At 40.0% G+C, this 21,303-nt stretch overlaps 1 pseudogene; it reads right to left on the reverse strand.

Moving 5' to 3' along the window:
* Nucleotides 1-1,572: 1,572 nt before the first annotated feature.
* LOC137245958 (GPI transamidase component PIG-T-like) overlaps nt 1,573-21,303 on the reverse strand; it is a 39,070-nt pseudogene continuing 19,339 nt past the window's right edge.

Consider the following 21,303-nt stretch of genomic DNA (forward strand, 5'->3'; position numbering starts at 1 on the left):
GGATTTGCGGTTATATTTTAAATATTTTTGGAAAAAGACAATCCATTTGGGTACAAAGTACATTCCTATGTACTTTATTTATTTATTCAAAACATAAAAACAAATTTTATCGATACAGCAAAAAAAAAAACAGAAAAATTCATTAGTTTCTAGTGTTGACTAGAGAAAAGGTAATTTAAAAAGTAAAATCATTGCTAACTACGTATTATTTAGATTACGTACTTAAGATTTCATATATGTACTTAGTAAATTAACATATTTTGAATAATTTGAACATTTTTAGAAGTTGTGTATCGTTAAAGTCATGAAAGCAAAAGTAATTAAAACTTACTTTCAGTATTCAAATCGTTTTACTATAATTATATAAAAAAATTAAAAGTTGTATATTGAAATTACAAATTATATGATAAAACTGAACATTGTACATGCAAAAATTTGTTTAAAATAAGTTATGTGAATTAATTTAAGTCGTTTATTGAAAATATTCCTCTTTTATTTTTTGGCTGAGGCGGATAAATTTTTTTTAATATTTCGTCTACTTCATAATCAAGAATATCGTCGTTTTGTGGCCAACGCCAATTAAATCCGCTCATAGACATAGTTTTTATTTTAAATTTTAAAGGATCTCCACTGATAACTTTTAAAACTTTTCCGGTAAACTTTTCTCCTTCATACTGGATAACAACAAAGTCTCCTTCATTATAGTATTTTTCAGGAAGTAAAGATTTTTCCAGATTTACTTTTTCATGTGGCTCCTTTTCTTTTGATGCTTTTTTCAGGGCTGTTTTCCGAAGTTTTTCCTTTGATTTCTTTTCTTTTGTTTCTTTCTTTAAAGCCATTTCCTGAAGTTTTCCTGTTTTTCCTCAACCAAACGTCGTTGATATTCCATATAGTCTGAAGCTATTACCACAGTTGGAGTGAGCTTCTTCTTCACTTGTTTCTTCTTCTGATCGGTTGAAGAAGGTTCAGGCCAGAAAAGAGCGTTTTTGAAGCGTGGTGGAAATTCCTCCTTTTTGGAGGTTAAGCTATCCACAAGCAAATCGTTATTAAGTGGCACGAGGTTATCAATCAACCTGTTATTGTAATTTTGATTGTCCTTTAAAGCATCATTAGCACCATTTTCAACGGCTAAATTAGAAGCGTTTATTTCTTTGTGCACATAAGATTGAGTATCCATTACGTTGCAAGTTGGAGTTGAACATCTCATAGGGACATTTTGAGTAGAATCTAAGTCAATTACTTTCCCACATAAATCAAGGAAGTCAATGCTCATGTCATCGATATAGTGAAGCCACACCCGCCCGCCAATAGAATAGTAAACCCGCTTGAAGGCGCAATCCCATTGCCTTCGGGACTCAGTTCCTTCTTCAAATTTTTCCAAAAGTAGTACAAATTTTCGTCTTTAATATCAACAGTCCATATTCCATCGCACTCATTAAATAACTTTATTTTCTCATCTTCTAATCGCTCTTCAAATAATTTCATCAGGTCACATTGATGTGGTTGTTGTTCTTCACTATTAATCACATCTTCAACATTCTCGGCAATAATGGGATTTTGCATGCCCGTTTTTTAAATTTTATGGTAAGCAACTGCATCTGTATTGAATGGATACAAATCACAAGCTCTGAAACCACTCTGTATCACATCAGTAGTAATCGACGATGTTATACATTTATCTATAGCTGGACCGAAATCTTCACGTTTCATTCGCTGTCCATTATTTGTAATTCTCCGATCTTGTACTTCCTTTTTCCAAACGCTTTTCAAACAGTGAAAAATTCCAACATCCATGGGCTGTAACAAATGCGTTGAATTTGGAAGAAGTGCAATTATGATAATGCCATGTTTCTTGCAAAATTCGCTGAGAGGTAGAGATATATGGGATACGTGCACATCCAAAAATAAAACGGCTTGACCTTTGGGCACAGGAAAAATGCTGACAGTTAAAGATCCTTGATGGATCTTCCAGTACATCTAGACAGTTATTGTCTTTCATATAAGTCTCGACTCTCTCGAACCAATTACTTATGGAAGATTCCGTTACTGAAGCTCGGGAAGCTGTTAAGCATTGAGACATTCGTTGGCTCAAGGACGAGTTTCTTTTTAAAAAACCTTTGAACCATTTTCTTCCTGGAATACCATTTGTAAAAGTGTTTGGCCGTTTGAGTTCCTTAACCAAATTTCCCACGGAGTTTGTAAGCTGATCTTTAGTTATAGGAAAGCCCAACTCCGCCAAATGATGAATCCATTTAACGATAATATTTTCTTCTTCTGTCGACAGAACTGGAAGGGGACCTGAGGTTGGCTTTTTGGTATACTTCTTCTTGATTTTGTCCAATAACGTCTGTCTGGGAATTCCATATATTTTTGATGCTTTGTAGCAGGTCATATGGCCCTTTTCCACAGCCTCAATAGCTACTGTAAACAAGTAGGTGAATATTTCGGCATATTATGATACTAGTTGCGTCCTGTTCTATTATTATATCACTAAAAATATGCGGTGCTGTGAAAAAATGTTACGAAAGAACAACCCATTAATATTTCCTAATTACTCCTATAGTATAACGTAATTAGGAACATGCACAAAATTAATGAGCCTAATTCCGGGCTATGCGTTTTCTCTTCAGCAGGTACCAAAAAGAAATTTTTTCTAAATTATTATATTGAGACAATATTTTATATGATTATAATCCGTATATATGCATACAAAAAAGGATATTTAGACAAAATTTTTAATATTTTCTTTATTAACTTTTTGTATAATTTTCCCAAATATTAGCTGTTCGACCATAACTTTCGGCTTTGTAAACTCCCGTAGTTTTGAAAAAATAGTTGCATGGAAATAGGCCATGATAATGTGTATGAAATTAGTTACTTATTATAATTTGCAAATCTTATAAAAATATACATCTTATTATAAAAAATTAACAAAACCATAAGATCTAAATGTTCCTAATTCCGTTCTAAGCACGTAAATAGGTGCACCTCAAAAAAATAATGGTCCTAATTACGTGCTATTTTAAAATTAATATTCTTAATAACTTTTTTATTATACGCGGGCTTTAATACATGAATTCATATCGAAAACACTTAAAACTTTTAATTTCTGAAGGAAATTATATATTAATACTTACCAATTAAAGGTAAAACTCTTAAGAATTTGTCACAACACTCTTAGCAGTTCCACTAACGATATACACTGACGCATGCCTTCTGTACAAAAGTTTATAGTCAACTGATAATTGAACGCAAATCTTATTTAAAAAATGTATCTTTGAGACTGACAAGTACGAATTTTCAAATGTTAACAGTTTTGATCTATTCTTAAATTTTTTTTATTAGAAAAATTGTTTCATTTCCTTATTTTTCTGCTTCAAACTTTTTTACCAAAAATAGCACGGAGTTTGGGGGCTAGCACGGGAATGGGTGCACTTACCTTATATAAGTAAATTATGTCAACATTCAACTCCAGTAATGATATGATGCAACAAAATACAAAAACAAAAAAAAAATTAAAAATGGGCGTGGCTCCGCCCTTTTTCATTTGATTTGTCTAGGATACATTTAATGCCATAAGTCGAACAAATATTTACCAATCCTTGTGAAATTTGGTAAGCGCTTAGATTCTAGGACGGTAACTGTTTTTTGGGCAAAAAGGGCGAAATCGGTTGAAGCCACGCCCAGTTGTTATAGACAGTATATCGTCTGTCCTTCCGCTCGGCCATTAACACGATAACTTGAGCAAAAATCGATATATCTTTACTAAACTCAGTCCACATAATTATCTGAACACACTTTGTATTGGTATAAAAAATGGCCGAACTCCGACTATGATCACGCCCACTTTTTCGATTTCGAAAATTACGAAAAATGAAAAAAATTCCATAATTCTATACCAAATACGAAAAAAGGGATGAAACATGGAATTTGATTGGTTTATTGACGCAAAATATAACTTTAGAAAAAAACTTTGTAAAATGGGTGTGACACCTACCATTATTAAGTAGAAGAAAACGAAAAAGTTCTGCAGGGCGAAATCGAAGCCCTTGGAATCATGGCAGGAATACTGTTCGTGGTATTACATATATAAATAAATTAGAGGTACCCGACAGATGATGTTCTAGGTCACCCTGGTCCACATTTTGGTCGAAATCTCGAAAACGCCTTCACACATACAACTACCACCACTCCCTTTTAAAATTGTTATTAATACCTTTAATTTGACACCCACATTGTACAAACACATTATAGAGTCACCCCTGGTCCACCTTTATGGCGATATATTGAAAAGGCGTCCACCTATAGAACTTAGGCCCACTCCCTTTTAAAATACTCATTATCGCCTTTCGTTTGATACTCATAATGTACAAACGCATTCTAGAGTCAACCCTGGTCCACCTTTATAACGATATCCCGAAAAGGCGTCCACCTATAGAACTAAGGCCCAGTCCCTCTTAAAATACTCATTAACACCTTTCGTTTGATACCCATATTGTATAAACGCATTCTAGAGTCATCCCTGGTCCACCTTTATGGCGATATCTCGAAAAGGCGTCCACCTATAAAACTAAGGCCCACTCCCTTTTAAAATACTCATTAACACCTTTCATTTGATACCCATATCGTACAAACAAATTCTAGAGTCACCCCTGGTCCACCTTTATATCGATGTTTCCAAAAGGCGTCCACCCATAGAACTAAGGCCCACTCCCTTTTAAAATACTCATTTACACCTTTCGTTTGATACCCATATTGTATAAACGCATTCTAGAGTCATCCCTGGTCCACCTTTATGGCGATATCTCGAAAAGGCGTCCACCTATAAAACTAAGGCCCACTCCCTTTTAAAATACTCATTAACACCTTCATTTGATACCCATATCGTACAAACAAATTCTAGAGTCACTACTGGTCCACCTTTATAACGATATTTCGAAAAGGCGTCCACCCATAGAACTAAGGTCCACTCCCTTTTAAAATACTCATTAACACCTTTCGTTTGATACCCATATTGTATAAACGCATTTTAGAGTCATCCCTGGTCCACCTCTATGGCGATATCTCGAAAAGTCGTCCACCTATAGAACTAAGGCCCACTCCCTTTTAAAATACTCATTAACATCTTTCATTTGATACCCATATCGTACAAACAAATTCTAGGGTCACCCCTGGTCCACCTTTATATCGATATTTCGAAAAGGCGTCCACCCATAGAACTAAGGCCCACTCCCTTTTAAAATATGCATTAACACCTTTCATTTGATACCCATATCGTAAACAAATTCTAAAGTCACCCCTGGTCCACCTTTATGGCGAAAGCTCGAAAAGGCGTCAACCTATAGAACTAAGGCCCACTCCCTTTTCAAATACTCATTAACACCTTTCATTTGATACCCATATCGTACAAACAAATTCTAGACTCGCCCCTGGTCCACCTTTATATCGATATTTCGAAAAGGCCTCTCCCTTTTAAAATACTCATTAACACCTTTCGTTTGATACCCATATTATATAAACGCATTCTAGAGTCATCCCTGGTCCACCTTTATGGCGATATCTCGAAAAGGCGTCCACCTATAAAACTAAGGCCCACTCCCTTTTAAAATACTCATTAACACCTTTCATTTGATACCCATATCGTACAAACAAATTCTAGAGTCACCCCTGGTCCACCTTTATGGCGATATCTCGAAAAGGCGTCCACCCATAGAACTAAGGTCCACTCCCTTTTAAAATACTCATTACCACCTTTCATTTGATACCCATATCGTACAAACAATTTCTAGAGTCACCCCTGGTCCACCTTTATGGCAATATCTCGAAAAGGCCTCCACCCATAGAACTAAGACCCACTCCCTTTTAAAACACTCATTAACACCTTTCGTTTGACACCCATATTGTACAAACACATTCTAGAGTCACCCCTGGTCCACCTTTATAACGATATCCCGAAAAGGCGTCCACCTATAGAGCTAAGGCCCACTCCCTTTTAAAATACTCATTAACACCTTTCATTTGATACCCATGTCGCACAAACAAATTCTACAGTCACCCGTGGTCCACCTTTATGGCGATATCTCGAAAATGCGTCCACCTATAGAACTAAGGCCCACGCCCTTTTAAAATATTCATTAACACCTTTCATTTGATACCCATATCGTACAAACAACACATTCCAGGGTTACCCTAGGTTCAGTTTCCTCTCCATAGCTCTCAACTGAGTATGTAATGTTCGGTTACACCCGAACTTAGCCTTCCTTACTTGTTTTTTGTATCACTTAATTGAATAATATGAATATATATTATAAAATATTATTTTTATAAATAATTCGACATATATTTACCTCATTTTGGCTAGTTTATTTTGTCAAATATTACTTCCTACTACGTAGCAAAAACAATTTTGTTTACCACGTTCAATGAGTCACATGTGACCATAAGAAATCATTTAAATTTTCGAATCACAATCACGGTAAATTTATATATATAAATTTCAAAAGCGTGTATTATTTTTTGTTTAATTGAAGTTAGAAGTATATACATACAAGAATCGAAGATAATGAGAAATGGGAATCAGAAAAAAATTTCGAAATTTTCTTTCATTTTCCTAAAGTTTAGGTCTTTTGATATACGCTCACATAGAATTCACAAATATATAACGACACGTTCATACCAAGAAAGCGTCTTTAATTTGTATAAAAAAAATTAGTCACAGGTGACCCATGAACTTATTTCAATACGCTGTTGTGAGTCACATATGACTCATTGGACAGGGAAGTTGTTAATCTAGAAAACCCATGTTTCTCGCATGGTCAATTGCCAGTTCCCGTGTTGGAAAACCATCTGCTGTGTTTCTTTACGCCCCAGGTAATAATAAAAAAAAAAATATCGTGTACCATAAAGTACTACAATGAAAATGAAACTTAATTTAGAATAAGTAAAAATAAAATAAAATATAATAAGTGTTTAGGCCACCAGCCTAAATATTCGCTACCACCCTAATGCACATTCTTGGCAATTTTATTATTTACCGGTAACGGCCAACCCCTGCCGAGCGCTAACTTCAAAGGGGAAAAACTCGACGAAAGTTAGCTATCGGCAGGTGGTGCGGACCTTTTTCGTTTTTTAAACTTTCTTTTTCTATTTGGAACGTCTAAGAGTCAGCAGCGAGCCCCAGGTGAGTAAGATAAAAACCAACCATTTTATACAGTGCGAGTGTCAGTGAATTAAGATATGCAAATAATTATTCTCATTTGTTTTGTGCGAATAACTATTTAAACTTTGATTTGCCAAGTGCAAATTTTTTATATTTTCACAATCCAGTGCAAATAACTATTGAAACTTTGAATTGCCAAGTGCAAACCTTTTATATTTTCACAATCTAGTGCAAATAACTATTTTAAACCTTGAATTGCCAAGTGCCATTTTTGTATATTTTCACAATTTGCAATTGCAACAATTTTGCAATATATCTGGTTGTTTGCATTACCATTTATTCCGGGCACGAATGTGTCATTAAACATTTTTTATAATAGTGAATCTCCACTTGGTGTGTAAAATAATTCCTCTATTTATAATAGACATAGCAACAAATTTATATTGTTGATGAACTGAATAAATATTGTTAGTTACTCGGTATTAATTCTTCTCCTTTTTTATTTCTTTATTTGCGTGCGATCGCGCCCTACGACACGGGTGCCACATTCCCCCCGCAACATTTGGTCCTTACGCGCCGAGAAAATCAAAAATTTGAAGACAACATAGGTGATTTACCCCAGAATCAGCGCAGCGGAATAATTGGAAATTATTAGCCAAGCAAGAAAAATTATTTATAAAAGTGTTAAATTGGAAAAAGTAATCAGCGAAACAAAACTAACTAGCACAACATTTGGCATCTCGCTATCACACAGCACACATACTGCCATAAAATCATCACATTATACAGGCGATTCATCACCTCTAAATCATCACATCAACAGTAGCATACATCATACAGTCCATCATCACATCATACAATCCATTATATCATACAGTCCATTAGCTTCATCACACAACATCACAATCAAATCAATATAATATATCGCATCCATTAGAATCACATCACGTCAGCGCACAACATCAAACAGTCCACTAATCAACATCACATACAGTCTATTAGCATCGGCATCACATCGAAAACACAAGGTACGTGGTTGCTTGGTATTGCACATATTTTTTTTAAATTTAATTTACGTGTTTTACGTAAAAGTGCGCTGTGTGATAGTTACAAAAAGAGGCAAAGCAAGTGAAATTGCTAGATTTCGTGTTTTTAAGCACACAATCGCCTTTTGACGATCGGGTAATTCCCCCCACCAGTGGTAAGGGTTACTCGACACCGCTCAAGGCAGACAGTCAGTGAATTTTTTTAGTTTTTTTTCACGTTCATCACTGCACTGTATTGTACCCCTCGTCGTCACAGGCGTTGTCAAAACTTCCTAGTCAGGAACCATATTTTCACTTGGTTGATAGCCTTAGCTTGTCTATCACAGAATTCACTTTAGTAATCAGTTTACGAGCTGAAATATTACCAAAAGCCAAAAAAGTATCACTACGTTGGGTGGCTAGTGGCTTGATCACACAATTTATACTGAGTCTTATATTATATAGCTGTATTTTTATCGCTTTTTTCTTAATAAATACTTTAAATTGTATGTTTTCCACGTCAAGTTGAATATACAAAAATTATTTCTTTTGTTGGGAAAGATACCCTGGTTGGCTACTCGGCGATACTCATCAACGTTCACATAACACCTTTTTGTATACACATTAAATCCTCGTCAGGATTTCTATTTGTGTTTCACTTTCACTTGTATGCACATTAAATCCTCAAGGGGATTTCTATCTGTGGTTCAAATTTCTAGAATTACACACATTAAATTCACAGGATTTCGATTTGTGACATATCCACATTGGGATTACATCTGCGTTTTTTAAAACCTTTTTTTTAGACACGCTAAGTTATCAAAATATTTCTATCTGTGTCCAACACACCCTTTAGACACATTAAATATTTGCAGACGAATTCTCTTCTCTGCATTGCACATCACTGTAGACACATTAAATCCTCGTCAGGATTTCTATCTGTGTTTGCTGTCACTTTGTACACACTAGAACCTTTCAGGATTTCTACCTGTGCTGCATATCACTATATTTATATCACTATAGACACTAAATCCTCGTCAGGATTTCTATCTGTGTTTATTTCCATATCACTGTATACACATTAAATCCTCGTCAGGATTTCTATCTGTGGCTTACACAATCCTCGTGAGGATCTCTATAAGTGGTTCATATCACTGGCCACATTACATTCACGGCAAAATTTACATTTGATTAAATTTTTTTGCTTATCACTATTCACATAAGATTGCTATCTGCGTTAACACATTAAATCAGACCAGAATTCGTGCGTTCTTAAAGCTTTTACTTATACAGCGCAATCACAGCAGGATTGATAGCTGGACTACGTTAAAAAAAAAAAAAAAAAAACGAAAACACTCTTATAATTTTTTTTGTGGTTGCATTTACACCAAAGCCACTAAGCCGTTTACCTCCGAGCTCGACACCTTCAAAGAAACAAAATATTCAAATTAATAAAATCGATGGAGACTTATATTAGATTGGCTGATTCCATAGTAGAGTTTGAACAAGACTTCAACTTCACCCCGGCCGAATCCCGGAACAAGCACACCCTTGCACTACTGCAAGAGGAGCTAAGGGCACTATGGAAGAAGACCAAGTCCACATATGAAAGTCTTCTCAGCAATTCTGAACTGTCCAAAGACGAGCTCAGCTCATTAAGAAAGAAGAATAAAAGTTGCTTTGCATGCTACCTGCAATGCATGTCTGCTGTGGCGGATGAAGCCGAAGCCATCACTCCACAGCCGGCCAAGGATGAAGCAAAGGATGAAGATTCTTCGCGCCGGGGACATAAAATGCGGTTGCCGCCTTGTGACACCGATGTATTTAAAGGCGACTACCTTTCCTGGCCAGCCTTTAGAGATATGTTCACGGCGATATACATCCACAATACTGATCTGAAAGATGTCGAGAAATTATATTATCTAAAACAAAAAACTCAAGGGGATGCAAAAGAAATAGTGGGCAGGTGCTCATTAACAAACGAGGGTTTTGCAACCGCCTGGAAGAATCTAAGCGACAGGTACGAAAATATACGTATCCTCGTCAACACACAATTAAAACTTTTATTTAATCTGACGGCAGTCGAGCAGGAGTGTGGAACATCAATTAAAAAATTGCAACGTGAGATCAACAATTGCATTTCTGCGCTACAATGTCATAATATTGACATCACAAATTGGGACGCAATCATAACTTACTTATGCTCCACAAAACTCCCTAAATCTACATTGGCTCTTTGGGAACAGACCGTAGAACGGAAGACAGATATCCCGAAATGGGAGGATATGGACAAATTCCTGTCCAATCGCTTCCAGACATTGGAGACGGTTTCCGATCTTAGGGGTAATAAAACAACAAAAACACCCAAAAGTCAGAGTTCGAATTCTAGGGAAAATTCTACGAAACTTGGGGTTTACCAAGCAAGCGTACCAAAGTCGGCATGTAAGATGTGCAACAGTACGGAGCACAAATTACGAAATTGCCAAAAATTCCGTAGGTTGTCCACGTCAGGAAAAATCGAATTTATCAAAAACAATAGTTATTGTCTGAATTGTCTGTCGGGTGGACACACCGTGACACGATGCACTAGCCAATTCAATTGCAGCACGTGCCACGCAAGGCACAACACCTTGCTCCATCTTCCGACAGCACAACCAAAGACAACTCCTCAAAGGTGGACTCAAAACGCCACCGACAATTCACCTTCAACCTCATAGCAGGCTAGGGCAAGGATGGAGTTTGAAAAAAGACAAGATAATACTAATAACGTCTCTTCGTGTCATGCTAACACCACTAAAGGGGTGTTATTAGGAACAGCGCGGGTTCATATAATCTACAACGGGGTGAAATTTTCCGCCAGAGCGCTGATAGACTCTGGGTCCGAATGCTCTTTCATAACTGAAAGACTAAAGAAGCGAATAAACCTTCCGTCCAAACGTTTGCATGTGCAGGTGTCAGGAATAAATAATACACCATCTGCACAGGTAAAGGAATCATGCTCAATTAACTTAGGTTCGCTTACAGACCCCTTAGTAAGCATCCATACAGTGGCCCTAGTCCTGTCTCAATTAACAGGGGACCTTCCGACTTGCCAAGTGAGCGCAATGACTCGGCAAGCATTCCCTGATCTGATTCTGGCGGATAAGAGGTTCTTCATTAATGAACCAGTCGACCTCATACTTGGAGGCGATATTTATCCCCAAATCATACTAAACGGTATACGGAAGAACGTCCTAAATACGCTTCTCGCCCAAGAAACCGTCTTCGGTTGGATTTTAACCGGTCGTGCAGATGCACCTCACCCAACCAATACGCGGGTATCCTTTTTCAATGAAATTAGCCTAGACAAACAGTTAGCCGCTTTCTGGGAACTTGAAAACGTACCTACAAAAAAGGCCCTGACCGAAGATAATGCCTATTGCGAGGCACTATATAAAAACACAACGGAAAGGAATTCAGATGGAAGATATACTGTCGCCCTTCCATTCAAACAAAGCTTCCCAAAAACCGTCTGTTTGGGCCCATCTCTCAAGAGCGTCTGCTCTCAGTTCTATCGGAACGAGACGCGCCTAGCCAAGACCCCGGCCCTACAGATGGAATACAATAGGGTACTGACAGAATATGTCACGTTAGGGCACATGACTAAGGTGCACACCATAATCAACTGATTGCTATTTCTTACCGCATCATGCGGTGATCAAAGAAGAAAGCACAACGACTAAAGTAAGGGTCGTATTCAATGCGTCGTGCCCGACATCCAATGGCATAAGCCTGAACGATGTTCTGCACACCGGCCCAGTACTTCAATCCGACTTAACAATACTGCTCCTCCGATGGAGATTCTACAAGTACGTCTTCAATAGCGGCATTGAAAAGATGTACAGACAAATTTGGGTAAAGGAAAATCAAACCCAATACCAAAGAATAGTTTTTCGACTCAAAGCAGAGGACCCTGTCAGCGTGTTTGAGCTCAACACGGTAACCTTTGGGGTAAACTGTGCCCCCTATCTAGCGATCAGAACCCTACATCAACTTGCTGATGACGTCGAGGCGTCTCTGCCAACCGCAGCGCACATCTTGCGAAACATTATGTACGTTGATGACGTCCTTGCAGGGGGACATAGCATCGAGGCAGCAATCGCGGCCCGCGATGAAATCACAGCTGCATTAAAGTCAGCAGGATTCCCTCTGAGAAAGTGGACATCTAACTGCAGTAGGATACTACAGGGCATACCCAAACCTCACAGGCTTACGGAAGACTTTCTGGAATTCGAGGACGCGAGCATGGTAAAAACCCTAGGCTTACGTTGGAACACGCATTCCGACTATTTCTATTTCACAGCGAAACCAATCGAAAACCAGGACATCTTAACAAAAAGGGCGATCCTATCTGCCATCGCCAAACTGTTCGACCCTTTAGGCTGGCTTGCTCCAGTTATCATCGTAGCTAAGATATTAATGCAGAACATTTGGCTGGAAGGGACGGATTGGGATGAACCGGTATCCACAATCACTCTACATCGGTGCCAAACCTTTATGCAGGAGTACCCCGCCATTAACCGGATTCGTATACCTCGGTGGGTGCACTTCACCCCAACCAACGATATAGAGATTCACGGCTTCTGTGACGCGTCCGAAAAAGCCTACGCGGCTACGGTTTACGTGCGAGCTAAGATCAACGACAGGACATACGTTAGTCTACTCATGGCAAAAACGAGGGTGGCACCAGTAAAAACAATTTCATTACCACGATTGGAGTTATGCGGTGCCGTCTTGCTGGCAGAAACTTTGGAAGCTGTGATGGAGAACCTGAACTTAGGCACGTTCAACATGCACCTATGGACAGACTCGACAATCGTCCTAGCATGGATTCGAAAACCCCGTGTTCCTGGTCAACATTTGTAGCTCACAGGGTGACAAAAATCGTGGAGAAGGTAGGAACGAAAGCATGGCATCATGTCGAGTCCGCATCAAATCCAGCGGATTTAGCCATCAGAGGACTTCCAGCCACGGACCTAGTCGACAACTGTTTGTGGTGGCAGGGACCCTCTTGGCTGCAAGAAGGCAAAGCGAGATGGCCATCTCAAGGCGAACAGGAGTACCACACAGACATCGAAGAAAAACGAGTACAAGTGCATGTAGCAACGAACATCAACCATAGCGAGGATATTCCTGATCGGTTTTCCGATCTATCAAGAGCGTTGCGGGTAATCTCCTACGTTATAAGATTCGCCAATAGAACCCATCCAAAATTAAAACGTCCTTTAAAGCAGAGTCGCACCAGATTTCGCCTGGCGAAATCAAGGCTACGACTAGCCGCCTCATCAGGATATCCCAAACCAACCACTATGCCGAAGAAATAAGCTCTCTGAGAACTAGGAAACCCATCGCGACCAAAAGCGAGATTCTCTCTCTAGACCCCTTTATCGACGAAGATAATGTCCTTCGGGTGGGGGGTCGTCTCAACGCATCCAGAGACGTTCCCGTCGACGAACGTCAGCCGATAATCCTCCCTTACGCCTGCCGACTCCCCCGTCTCCTAGTCCAGTTTGTCCACACCATTTCCATACATGGTGGAAACCAACTAATGCTGCGGCTCCTACGCACGCAGTATTGGATACCTCGGGTCAAAAACATGATCCGATCCATCATCCACAACTGCAAGGCCTGTACGCTATTCCGCAAACGTTCCCCAACGCAACTCATGGGAACCCTCCCTACGGAACGCACTACCTTTAGCAGGGCATTTACCAACACCGGGGAGGATTTCGCAGGACCGTTTGACATCAAGTCTTACAGCGGACGAGGATGCCGCATGTCAAAGGGTTACGTCTGCCTATTCGTCTGTTTTGCAACTAAGGCGATCCACTTAGAGGCGACTAGCGACCTCAGCACCGCCGCGTTTCTAGCAGCGTTTAGTCGGTTTGTCGCCAGACGAGGATGCCCGAAAAACCTCTACTACGACAACGGGACGAACTTTGTCGGTGCGTCGAGGGCTCTCCGCTCGGAGTTCAAGGCATTCCTCGTTGATGCGCGCGACCAAACCCTCTCGAAGTACGCCCACCAAACCCTGACATGGCATTTCATACCAGCCGCTGCTCCTCACATGGGCGGGCTGTGGGAAGCGGGAGTCAAGAGTTTCAAAACTCATTTCAAAAAGATCGCATCGGATCATAAATTTACTCTAGAGGAGTTTAGCACCCTCCTGTGCAGGATTGAATCCTGTCTCAACTCCCGACCCCTAAGCCCGTCTTCAAATGACCCGTCCAACCTGGAGCCACTTACCCCCGGGCACTTCCTAGTCGGGGGCCACCTACTAGCGCCACCCGAGATTGACGTCAGCGAGAATCGCGCTTCGCTCGTCAATCGATGGGAAAAACTTAAGGCGTTGCATCAAACCTTCTGCAAGCGGTGGAAAACGGAGTATCTCACCGAACTGCAGAAGCGCGTTAAGTGGAAGCATCCACAATCGAATCTCAAACAGGGGGACTTAGTCGTCATTAAAGAGGACAATCTGCCCCCCAACGAATGGAGACTAGGTCGGATAGCCAACCTCCATTATGGCCCCGATAACCGAGTTCGAGTCGTCGAACTTGATACGGCAAGGGGACAAACCACCAGACCAATCACGAAATTGGTCCTACTGCCAACCTCCAGTGAGGGTGAGGGAGACTTGTGACTCCCAACCGCTCTAACAAACCCCGTAACCCAGCTCTCGTTCACCCCGAACGAGGCCAACAAATCCCCTAACCCAGCTCTCGTTCACCACGAACGAGGCCAACAGAACCCTACCGCAGATCAGCTATCTGCCACAGAATACCAGTGAATCAATAATCATGATTTTGTTTAAAACATCTACATACCAATTCTAAATATTCTCGCGGAATTTTGTTCTTACGGATTTTTTATTCCCGCGGAAAAATTCCTCCAATTTTTTTTTTCTCCTAGGGAGAAGAAAAATTGGGGAATAGGAATTTCGAATTTTCGAAGTCAGCTGTTTTGTCAATTGAAATTTCATTGCACATTTCTTATTTTGTTTAAAAAATTGTAAGGTTTATTATTGTTGCTAATTTGTTTGGAATTAAGAAGTAAGGTGTAAACAATGCACATTATTGCATTTCATGTGGTATTCACTGAAATGAGTAATGAATTGGTGCCACAGCAATATCAACAGAGGAGCATAAGAAGAAGACGGCGGGATAACACAAATCCGCCGGAGTTGCCTGCTTTCATTCTGCAAAGCAATTTTCTGGCGGCCGCGTCGAGTTGAGTTCGCCTTTCGCCATATGCCAAAATCTCACTAAGCCTTCTTAAAAAATCCTTGCGCAATTTCTGGATGGCTACATCAAATATTCAAAGAGCTCTTCCGTTGCTTATGATATACTTTTCGACTTAAAATAAAGAATATTGTGGTTGTTGTTGCTGTTGTATTAACAGTGAGAATATTGTGGTACAATGTAAATACGTATTTTAGCACAAATTTGTACAATTAAGTGTTCTTTCTTAAAAGAACTAGTTTCCCTTAACTATTTTTGATGCATTCCCTTTAATTTAACTAGGGAAAAAACTCCTATGAAATGGCAAAGAAATCTCCCTCTCCCTCACATTCATAATACCTACTTTTCTCCCATAACCGGTTTCCTCTCTTTCGAACATTGTTCAGAATAGGAGGGAAGGGAGAAGTGGAAAAACTCACAAGGAATTTTTATTTAAAATACGAGGAATGGGAGAAGGGAAAAAACTCGCACGGAATTTTCGTTTAGAATTGGGCTGCTAATATTTTATTACCGTAAGGGAATATAGTTTAACATCATACCTTTTAAATCCGTTTGCGTATCAATCTCCGTTATGTTGTGCGCAGGTTCTGCATGTTCCTGTGGTTTGGCTGTAGTAGCATGTGAGGCAGTTGTTTTGTTCAACGTTGTTCCACCTTTTAAATTAACTGATTTGAAATTAAGGTGATTTTAGCTATCGTCACTACCTACTTACCAGCTAAGGAATTCAGTAACACGCCTGTGATAGTTCATCTCATCGTGACAACAAATATTTACAGATTTACCACATCTCTTCATTTGGTACGTCAGTAAACGCAATATGTCCTCAGCTTTGAAATTGTTTAACCCTAATACTAATTTCACACAAACGGCTTATTGAAGAATAAAGGCAATTTTCTACATTAAGACGCATTAAAATTCGAATCTATTATTATTTCATTAGTAGCTAATCGAATGCCTAATGAAGTCAAAAGCACAATGCAACTCTGTTGGCAGCGTTCCGCTTCCGTTTCGTTTCTTAGTTTTCAAAGCAAATGTCATTGTCTGCATGGCGGAACGATACAAGGTGGCCGCATCGAACAGCTGATTATAACCTTTTTTATTTGATTTGATACATCAACTACCGGCGCAGTACGATTTTGACATTTGTCCATCGAATTTACAAGTACATGGAATTTTTTTTGTTTGTAGGTATGTCACCATGCTCCCACCTTGTATCGTTCCGCCATGATTGTCTGTCTCATCCTTCATACTAATCGAGCAGTTACTTCTGTGTGAAAGCAAAAAATTTACGATTTCATTAGCAGGTGAAATGAGATCATTAAGTTTCTGTGTGAAAACAGTATAAGAGTAATTGAATTCAATTGCTCAAATTCATTGCGATCTATTTGCATTTTCCCTTAAGTTGCTTCTTCTCCACCAACTCACGTCAGTCTCATTTTCCGCTTCTGTCAGGTCTTCATCTTCCCTAGCTTGCCATGCGTAGCTGAGAAGATGGTCCAAGGCTTCTTGACAAGTTTCAGGTCTAATAAATATAATATTTGTTATAGAATCTAAACATTCATTACCGTGCGCAATTGTGCGGTTGAATACTTCAGCGAACCATGCTTTCCCAATATGCGGTGGAGGATTTCTCGTCCAAATCGCGCACAATGTCACTTAATGTAGCACGTTCGATTGTCCCTTCCAAGGTTTTCGTTTTAATTGCTAGCATATTCGATTGCGCAGCCACATCGGCTGTGGATTTGCGTGCACATGTCCACCTCTACCCAACACATAAATACATAGAATTTAATTTATAAATTTTTAATTACTGAAGGCTTTGCTTCAGCGGCATTCGGCACTGGTGGACATAGCTCTCGACAAACTTCATATTTATCAAAATCACGTAAATTAGACTTATATGTAGCATCGGCATTAGCAAATAAGACCCTCATTACTTTGCGCAACCTTTGCTGCGTTTTAGGCAAAAGCTTGGTATCTTCAGCACCCACCAATTCCCTGGCGATTAGTGACTGCTGCAGCCGTCGTACAAGCTCAGTGGAGAATAAGTCATTAACCTACCGGAAATGCACTTTAGCAAACGGCTTGACATGCCTGTGGCAATATACTAACACCGGCTCGATTTCATCGGGTGGATATTCCAGCCACTTCAGGAATATATAATCAGAATCAAAAGATATTTGTACTGTACTTAGAGCAGGTATTCCGAAAACCAATTCTAAATGATATGGACGGACACGTTGAATACCTGGTATGTAATGTATTATATTTGGTTTTAAACTGTATTCCGCACCATTTTTAGTTTGCACACTCAATTTCAACGGATGCATATAGGAAGGTACAAACCACGGTATATTTTCTTGCAGAATGATAGGCAATGTCGAATACTGGGTATTTGTAATTTGTGTTACTATTTGACCTCGTTCCTGTCCATGCCCAAGTATGTAACGATGCGCATAAAGTGGACGAAGTTGTGCTAATAATACTGTTGACTTGATTTTCTCTCGGCTTATCCAAGCGATATTAAATAGTCTATCAGTATCAACTAAATTTTGTATATCGTATACGTTGTGAATTGATTTACTACCACCACGCAAAGAGGAATATTATATGCTGGTGCTGGTGTTAAATCCTAAGGTTGATCATCGAGATGATCCAAACTGCAATACCCATTCAAACCTTGTCCAAACAGACGTCGTAGCGAAAAATCACCATTTGAGCCAAGTCGTTTTCGACCATAGACTAAATTTGCCGTTTCAGTAAACTCTAAAATGCAATCGCTATTATAACTTTTACACATTGTACGCATTTTTATACCCAACGAGTGGTAATTTGTATTGTGAACATAGCCTGAATTCATTAAGGACGCGAATCCTAGTTTGCTATTGCATGGCAACATTTTTTTTCCATGGTGTTAAATCTTCTGTGCAAACGATTTCTCGAGGCAAGCTGGCATAACGTTATAAATTGTGGTATTTTTTCTTTACTACCAGTTACAAATTGTGGGCGAAACTAAATTTGGGCTCCACACTATTTGTTTTGTCAATAAAATTTAAGGAGGCGCATAGTAGTCCGGAGAAGGTGCTTGCAAGTTTCATCCACTGATCATCGACTATGGTTGATGTCAGTTTTTTCCCGCAAACCATGCTCTTACCGCTGCGCCCGGTGCTGAGTCCACTATTGGATATCCTAAAGTTTCATATCGCCAAAGTACGTGAGTCAAGCCGATATGTAACTCTTTAACCTCGCATAAGAGCAAGGTTTCTGCAATGGGACGTGGTATGATTTGTGTGTAATGAAAATTATCTTTATCGCCATAATGCCAATGGGTTGTAAACGGAAAATACATATTAACATGTCCATTTGGCAGGGGCAGAATACAAAGTTCTTCATGAACTTGCACAGCTTCAATAGACCAGATCAAAAGGATGATCAGATGAATATTTTCGAATATTCGTAGCCTTCAAAATCGTCCTTAGAAATTGACACAGACAAATTAATGCCAATAAAACAAATCCGTATCAGAAAGCGGAAGCTGTTCCGCTTAATACGCTTTAAGAAGCTATTACCAGCTGATGTCTAGAGGTGAGGTTGTGCTGATAATACTGTACGCTTAATCCAAATTTATGCCGAACACCTTCTACAATCCGGCGATCCCAATGGTAACAATCTGAAACGAAAAGAAAAAAAACTTGGAAAAAATCCACGTTTCTTGGAAATTCATTCTAAAATGTGTGTATACTCACTGCCATGAATGAATGACATTGTGAATGAACAAAACAAGGTTGCCACTCGATGAAATTTTCTTTTGTATTTTCTTACGCCGTAAACACATTGCGCGCGATCCAAAGAGTATCACAACTCCGATCCGCGGGATCCAACAAACTCGAGTGTTAGTAACCGAACAAAAATCAACTAACGAAAACCCTGAAGATACAGCCTGGTTTCACTGAAAACACACGCGCCAGGTTGTATTTCGATAGTTTTTTGTGACATTCGGCCGTCCTTTTTTCTTCTTTCTTTCTTTTTGAGAAAAGTTTGTAGTTTGCATAAAAACACAATCAAAATCAGCCTGCTTGAAAAAAAAAAGGGGGTGAACCACTCGAGACCGAAATAATTTTCGCGGTTTATCTGTGCAAAATTAAAATGTAAAACATAAACAAAAACATGGCACACTCCATGGTGGTCTCGCTTTCATGACAGAAATTGTTTTTTTGTGTATTGAAGTTCCGACAAACTTTCGTCAGTCCCTTTTAGCTTGAAATCCCAGCAGGAATCAAGTAGTGTCATCTATGCGTTCGATACTACAAACAAGGGAGAAATTAAACTTTTTAGAACAAACTATAAATTTAATGTCGCGTCAGGACTCAGTCGCGAGCTGTCCCTAAATATTTTCACGACATGACCATTATGTATCATTACACTGCAATGGGCAGCACCGCACAGCTGTCTCATTCCAACGATTGGAAGAATAAACTACTGACAGCTCTACAAATTGCCAAACTCGTTAGTGTAGGCTATTCCCGCAGAGTTGTGTTGAAATCAACAAACACACCACAATTTGTGATTCTCACACAACATGGCCCAAATCAACACAAAGAATGTTCCCAGACAGCGAGTAAAGGCCTCTTTACATCTGTCGCACATTTTATATGCACGACGTCATTTGACTAGTCATTTTACAGTCATTCATAGGTTATGCTCATAGTCACATTTGCATGGGCATGGGTAAGTTTTGTGACCAAATTTTTGTAGGGCAATTACAAGGAGCCGTGACAACACACGGGTTTACCGTGAGATACCGTCTATTATCGCGTATCGCCTGCCTTAGGCAACCACCAAAAAATATAGTTTGCCCTAAGTCAAAACTATTTTCAAAACGAAAGATACTTTTAAGCGTATCTCCATAAAATTATATTTAATATAACAGTGGTTTCAACCACTACAAATACATCATTACATCGACAGAATAACTTAATCAGATTATTCATCCCACATAAACCCTTAACACGAGTACGCCAACCACAAGCTCGACCAATTAAGCGTCTACTCTCCGCCCCTACGCCACCCAACCCCCCTTAAAATGCAAACCAAATAATAACAAGTTCCCGTTCCAGAATGACGGGTTTCTCGGTCAAACGCAACAAGACGGAGCAACGGATTGACTCCTTCACCGTCTCCTGCCGGTTGTGCCAGAAGAACCACGGCATACGACTATGCCCGCTGTACAGGGGAATGTAGGCAGAAGAACGCCTCCGGGCCGTCCTTATACACCGGCACTGCCCCAATTGCCTATCGCCGTTCCATCGGTTAGAGATATGCCCTAGCAACGTCCGTTGCCACCGCTGCCGTGAACCACACCACACCACGCTTCACATGGAGGACGAGCAAGCACGGCCACGCCCAATCCCATGCGAAGAGCGCGACAACGACGAAAGCGACGAGGTGCCATCGATCAACATCACCGAGGACACACGATCATGGGCCCAACAGGTAGAAGAGGAGGAGAAGGAGATGGAAGAGTTCACGAGAAGTGCAGCCGCCTTAGCCATCGCCCCAACGGCCAGTGGAGAAGCACGATCCTTCCGACCGCTGCTTCAGCATGAGAAGCAGAAAAATAATCAGCGACACATGGAACACGGGGATGGCGCGGAGACGCGTCCTTTCCGCCCATCGCACCGCAATGCCAGTGGGCGCCGGGGCGGCGCGGAGCCGCGTCCGTTCCGCTCGACCCGACTCTCTACTGGCAGAGCGGCCCCGTATCAACCATGCAAGAAGGGTACCACCACCACTATCGTTCCACATCAGGCGCACCCCGCCGGCTTCAGGACAGGGCGCTTAC

This window comes from Eurosta solidaginis, chromosome 3 (assembly GCF_040869045.1).
Source record: "Eurosta solidaginis isolate ZX-2024a chromosome 3, ASM4086904v1, whole genome shotgun sequence".
NCBI lineage: Eukaryota > Metazoa > Arthropoda > Insecta > Diptera > Tephritidae > Eurosta > Eurosta solidaginis.